This window comes from Durio zibethinus, chromosome 6, assembly GCF_047325235.1.
Source record: "Durio zibethinus cultivar Kanyao isolate XHJ-2024 chromosome 6, ASM4732523v1, whole genome shotgun sequence".
Taxonomy (NCBI): Eukaryota; Viridiplantae; Streptophyta; class Magnoliopsida; order Malvales; family Malvaceae; genus Durio; species Durio zibethinus.
In genome coordinates this window covers 13,292,481-13,298,374 of record NC_143167.1, presented here as the reverse complement: position 1 = coordinate 13,298,374, position 5,894 = coordinate 13,292,481, and positions in this window count along the sequence as shown.

The following is a 5,894-nucleotide window of genomic DNA, read 5'->3' as shown; positions in this document are numbered from 1 at the left end:
TTTTTATTTTTGTATATTAGAACTATTGACTTAGTATAAGGTTTCATATTTTCTAAGTTATAAATATGATCAGCTAGTGTAACATTATGATTTTTGTATATCCAAACTGTAACTAATCAGCAAGTATTATATGATGAATATCTTAATTAATCTCTTAGTTATATGATTTGTTCTAAGAACTAAGTTTTCATTATATGAGTTGTTTCGTATGTTGATAACAAGTTTATTGGTCCCATACCTTGAGTATTCAATTTATGGTTCATCATTACATAGCAATTTTTCAAGCAATTCTGGTTTCAAGTTCACTAAAGGCATTAATTCTTTAAGCATTATAGACACACCATATTTTTTCAGGATTTTATTCATTGATTTTATATTTTAATGTTATTGGTTTTTATTATTTTATTTTATTTGTTCTTGTTAAGGAAAAAAAAAGGGCAAATTCAATAGGAATTGAATATTTTGTCAAACAACATTTGGAAATAAACTTTCTTTGGTCCAGAATATTGTTTTGGATTCGATTTAGTGTTTAAATAAAAATATATATAATGATAAAAGCCTAGTTTTGGGAAAGGGTCTAAAAATGAATTGAATTTAAACTCTAAGATTGAGACTTTGTGAAGAAAAAAAAAACTAAAAACCTTATTTTATTTTGGAGTCTAGTTTGAATTAGGATTAATTCCCTATTTAAAGAACTATAATTAAACACAAAAAATAGGAAGGAAAAAAAAAAAACTAAGAAACATCAATTGACAAATAAGAAAAAAGCAAAAATAGTGCTATGGCAATGTTTGTTTTGGTAGTTTTTGGGATAAGATTCTTATGTTGATCATAGGTTTATGTTTGATTTAAAGAGGTTGAGATTTGGGGAAAATGAAAAGAGAATCGATGTCTGGGTTTAGGAATTTTCTTTTGCAAAATTTTAGAATTTTTAAGAAAATTTTAAATTTTTCGTTGAGATTTCTAGTGAAAGTTGAAGATTTTGGTGAAGTTTTGGGCAAATGTTGTAGATTCCGTTGAAGTTTTTGGTGAAGGTTGAATTTTTTGATTAAGGATTGGAGTTTCCAAGTTGACTTCCGAGATTTATTGTCAGAGCTAGGTTTCTATGAGTTTTTTGGCCAATGTTCTTGGTGTTTTACATAGAGGTTAGAGAAAAACCAAAAAAAAAAAAAAAAGAGAGGATAAAGGAAAAAAGTGAAAGAAAAACATATTTTAGACTTTTTGGAAACAACACATTTTAGGCTTAAAAAATTTTTGTAAATTTGTGGCCTAACCCAACTAGACTTACATATTGACTCAAGGTAAGTTAGACTTGTTTTACATGTTTTCTTTTTTATATTTTTATATATTTTTTTATTATTTAATTCATTTATTTGATTTATTTAATTTGTTATTTGTCTAACTTTTTTTTCTTTCTTCTTAAATTTATATTATTTTTTTATTGATTTATTTATGCATTTATTTGATTTGATTTAAAAATTAAGAATACGTTAATTAAAAAAATGAGATTAAATTCATGTGTTAGATAATAAATAATTAATTAGATTTCATTGTACTTCTCTTGTATTTTCTAAAAAATTAGTTTTGTGTAAAATTTTGAGAATAAATATTAATTATTTCGATGATGAAATTTTACAAATGCACAAATGGGTGTTTTTTTTTAAAAATTTCTAGATGAGAATTTTTTTAAAAATTTTTGTTAGAATGGTAGAGAATTTAGATAAAAGTTTTCAATAAGTGATAATTTAAATTTATGTTAGAATTAAAACAAAATTAAAATAAAAGGGTATAGAATTAAATATTAATTATTCCAATGATAAAATTATAAAAATGCATGAATGAGTGATTTTGAAAAATTTTTAAGTGAATTTTTTTTTTTAAATTTTGCCAAATTGATAAAAAATTTAGATTAAAGATTTCAATATCAATAACTGATTTTTTTTTCAAATTAAAATAAATTAGAACAAAATTAAATTAAAGTAATAAAACTTAGAAAATAATATTTTCATAAAATATAAAATAAGTCTGACAATGAGATATTTTGAAGAGAACGAATGAGTTTTTTAAATACTCTTGAAATGAGAAAATTTTTTAAGAATTCTGCCAAAATAGTAAGAAAGACTTCAATTATTTTTGATAAACTTAATTAATTTTTTTCATAAATTATTTAATAAATCCGATGATGGAGTGAACCTTTTCGAGAAAATATTAGAATTTTTGAGTATTTTTTGAGGTAAGGAGGAACTTTTGAAAAATTTTACTAGATTAATGGAAAAAACCTAAAAATTTGTTCCAATATTTAAATATCAAAACTTAAGATAAAAGACCATTCAATTAAGACCAATATTAGGATAATTTAAAATTAATTGGTACCATTTTAGGATGGGCATTGTGGGGATACTATAGCCTACCTAACATGTAATTGAACTTTCGAATCTACTTCTGGATGCAGATTATAATCTATTCTTTTTAAAGAGCCTTAATCATGCTTAGGACATCTTTAAAAAAGTAGATTCACTTAAGTGACAAATCATACCTAAACAAAAATATTGATGGTGGCTCTTAGTTAGTGGTAAGAATCGAGTTCTCGGACTTGTACGTTATAATAGTATAACGACTCCATTAGGACAATTTGAGAATCGAGCCAATAACTAATTTTATATTAGCCTATGTTTTTATTGAATGGTCTTGGTTTATTTTTATGTATATTAATTTTTTTTTAATTAATTTATTTTTGTAAATGATTATGAGGCATCTTTAGAAAACTTATTATGTTCCTTCATACAAACTAACACATGTATATGCATAACATAAGCCCTACATTTAGGCTTTGTCCTTTTTAAAAGAAGATAAAGTACCTACATTTTTGTGAGATAATAATCTCCTAATGGCTAGCGAAATAATCCTACTCAAATTGAATCTTTTCGTTTGTAGTCTATGATGGGCAAAGATTAGAGTACCTTACTAATTCACTTGGGATGTTAATGAGAAACAATTTAAGAACCTTCAGTCTGTAAAAATCTTAGCCCTGCACATAGTGAACCATAAGGTAACAAGCTTAAGGTAGAGTTATGATCCACCCATTATATGGAATGTAAACCAAGTTAAGACATATGAAAGGACATTTGAATGAATTATATGATAAGTTTGAAAAACTTTGAGGGTATTTAGTTTCTCATGCATCACTAATGCATGCATTCATCCATGCATCGTTAAATTATTACGTAGCAAAAACATTAACACATGCATCCATTAAACCGTTATGCATTCATTCAATCTTTCAAATACATGTATTCATGCATTAGTGGTGTATATAATCGTTCAAATTCATGCATCATTAGATTGATAACATTCAATGCATGCATTTATTTGTTCATTTATGCATATGGGAAAAATTTTTCTAACATATTAGGATGACTTTTGTCATAAGTATCTAGTAATGTATAATCTTAATTATGGTAACAAATGGTTTGAAAATCATTAGAGAATTTCATATAGCCTATTTGCCATTGTTATAACACTCATGCTCAAACAAAGGTCATGGAAAAAGAATAGGCTAGTTGAATTAAAAATGTTGAAAATGCCTAAATAGAAATCAAGAGAGTTAGAAAAGATTATAAAGATGCTCAACAAGATGAACAAAAGAAAAGCTATAGAAGAGTCTTCTATTTTGTAAAATCATCCATCCTAAGATGTTGTAGGCCTCTTATATCCTTCATACCAAGCCCAAACATATCACAGGGTACAAGCATAATAGCTTCTTGGAATGCCTTTTGCAATTCTCCAAAGTTTGTTTTAAACATATACCAATCCTATTTGTAAGGAGAAAATGTTTGATCCTATTCAAGTTCCTGATTTGTATGATATTAAGGAATAAGAAAAATTGAAGAAAAATTTAAAGCAATGGATAGAAAAATTTAAAGTAATGGATGACTCTTTTACTCAAAAGATGAATCTAATAAAATATGGACTTTAAATGGTGGAAAGAATGAAAATTTATAGATGTATGGATGCATTTGAGCTATGCTTGGTTCATGATTAAGATAAATAAATGTTTATAATCTTAATTTCACGTAATAAAAGATTAAGAGCTTATTTACATTTTAAAGTAAAATTTGAAAGTTTATTTGGATATTATATATTTTTTAATTTTTTAAAAGAATAAACTCTATGTACACCCTCTATGATATGCGATTTTCCCATTTACACTCCCTAGGAAAATTTTTTCCCCACTTATAATTTTGGAGTTACCTATCATTACTAAAAGGGATAATGGTGTCACCCTAAACCCTAAATTCCATTTGAAGAGAGTATAAAAAAAAGATTGAAAGCAAAATTTCTTTGAATGTTGAGATTAATCACTTGAAAATTAACAAAATCAAGTGGATTTACTAAGGAACGAATATGAAATAATAAGTTGTTGGTGGATGTGTCTGTGTCATTTTTGTTTATTGAAACCAAAGAGAAACCAAGGTAAAATTCTGTTCCATCACTCTCAATAGTGCTTTTGATAACATGCAAATGATTAAATCTGAGGTTTTTGGTTATTTTGTTGATTTGTTTTGTCAATTAACATTCTAGGATTTGTATCTGGATTAAAAAAAAGTGTTTAAGGATTGTTCGATATTGCTTTTTAAAAAAAATATCATGTTTTTTCACTTTAATTTTTTTTGTTACAAACATGTTGTATAATGAAGAATGTTGATATATAAACATTGTTGATGGAGATGTGCATTGGTTATAAAAATTTTAGTTATTGAATCATACTTTATTTTAGGCTTTATTATTGAATGATACTTCGCTTTAGGCTCTGTTAACTATAAAAACTATGAAAAATGTCTTATATTTGTTAACTTGTAGATGGTGAACGATTGAAAATTATATGCATTGGTTCGTTATCATGGAGGTGAGTCGTAAGACAATTTAACTTAGTGTATGTTGATAAAGATGTGCACTGGAATAGTGAGTTTCCTAATAGATGAACTATCATATTATGAGTTATGTACAATGTTTGATCATATAAGACTATATTTATGGGACGACACTAAAATTTATTACGATATACTAGGTTTTAGGCTTAAAACTAAGTTTATGATAATTGAAAATGACAAAGACGCTAAATATATGTTAGATTTTATAAAGATGAGTATAGTTGCCCAATATACTTGATGTTTAAAGATAATTATATTTGTCTACAAGTAAGGTTACTTACCTTAGGTACAAAAAATGAAAGTTATATATGAAGCTTTAGTCAGCTAAATGCCTTATGTTTTTCTAATGAAAGGCCTAGGGTTAAAAAAATGATGAAGGGAATGGGATTGTTATATAATAACCATGAGGGGTTAGAATGAATGATGAAGGAAATGATGTTGTTACACAAGAACTACAATGGGTTAAGATAAATGATGAAGGACCTAAGGTTGTTACACAATATCTTATGGTTGAGATGAATGATGATGGGCTTGAAGTTGAAATTAATGATAATCTAATGTTGGAAGATGAAAGTGGGTTTAAAATATTGTCTAATGATGATGATGATGATGGTAATGGTGAAATAAGTGGTGAATAAGTGTCTAGTGATGAAGTATCTGCTATTGATAAAGTCTTTGGAAGTGAAAAAAACTCGCTGAAGAAGTGGCTGCTAGGGAAGTGCCTACTAGGGATAATTTTGCTAAAGAAATACAGGTTAAAAATATGCCTGCTGAAAATGTGCCTGTTAGGGAAAATGAAGATAGCATCAACTTGACTAAAGATGATAAGAACAAAGTTTATGAAACCAAAAGAAAATGAAGACAAATGCATAATTTGAAAGGTTTGAATGATGGAGAAGTAGAATAACACCCTAAATATCATGAACTAGAAGGCAATGGAAAAAGGTATAGTGTTCTCTATTA